This window comes from Lipotes vexillifer, unplaced genomic scaffold (assembly GCF_000442215.2).
Source record: "Lipotes vexillifer unplaced genomic scaffold, Lipotes_vexillifer_v1.1 scaffold802, whole genome shotgun sequence".
NCBI lineage: Eukaryota > Metazoa > Chordata > Mammalia > Artiodactyla > Lipotidae > Lipotes > Lipotes vexillifer.
In genome coordinates, this window is record NW_006790237.1 from 44821 (window position 1) to 45878 (window position 1058).

General features: G+C 55.7%; 1 protein-coding gene across 1 annotated transcript in view; it reads left to right on the plus strand.

Moving 5' to 3' along the window:
* Window positions 1-887: 887 nt before the first annotated feature.
* Window positions 888-1058, plus strand: part of CRX (cone-rod homeobox) — a 10868-nt gene continuing 10697 nt past the window's right edge. Inside the window, exon 1 of the mRNA XM_007463292.1 lies at window positions 888-926. The gene's annotated coding sequence lies outside the window, so the exon portion shown is untranslated. The remainder of the gene's footprint in view (window positions 927-1058) is intronic.

Here is a 1058-nt window from a genome sequence, read left to right on the forward strand (position 1 = left end):
TGACAAGGACAGAGGCCAAAACCCAAACAAGGACAGGGCTGCATAGAGAGTGGCTGAGAGACAGACAACAAGAGGGACCAAGACAGAAAGACAGGAGACAGGGACAGAGAGACCCAGAGCTGGAGAATGAGAGAGGGGTACACAGGCAGACTGGCAGAAGTGGCACAACCTGAGCCTCAAAGCAAAGAGAAACTGAGGCACAGAAACCCCAAATGAAGACCAAAGACGTGGAGGGAGGGAGGGACAGATAGGGTTAGAGATGGAGAGGATACAAGTAGAGAGAGGGAGAGAGAAGCCAGGGGAGGAGGGGAGACGGGAGAAGCTGGTATCAAAGAATGATAGAAGCTGGGGAAAGGAAGAGGGAAAAGGGAAACTGAGGCAGAAAGGAAAACAATGGGGCAGTGCAGAGATGACTTAGTGGGCAGATAGACTCTTGGGGAGAGAAAGGGTGACCCAGGAGAGAGAGAGAAGAAAGCCCCGCGACCCTCGTTTCTTGAAGGATCTCTCAGGAACACCCAACATCGCTCTTCTTCCTCTTTGGTGGGAAAATAGCCAAAGCTGGAGGGACACCGATTAGACTTCAGGAAGAACTTCCCTGAGGAATGGGGACTCCTGATCACAGGCGGGACCTGGGGCCGCCCTTCCCATCAGCCCTAATTGCCAAGATGTCATGGAGGTGGGGAGGACAGGAGGGGATTAGGCAGATGGATGCCCCGCCCCCTCCCCCGCCAATGTCACCTCCTGGCGCCCAGTTGAGTCCCCACCCGGACCAGGATTACCCTCTGAGATCCAGGCCACGGCAAATGACATCACTCCCAGCCAGGGCTTAAAATCTCCCCATGTGAGGGGACCCATTTCCTTCAGCCTCTGCTGTCTGACTACTCCATCCCAGGCCACCAGGAGAGCTCCATCCCTACTTTCTGAAGGTGAGTGTCTGCAGGGGCAGCGGAGCGGGTGGAGGAAGGCGGAGCGGGGAGGGGGCAGGAGGGGTCAGAAGGTGGGTACATTTTATTCGTGGCTGTGTTTTTAGTGTCTGGCACAGGGGTGGAGAAAGAGTG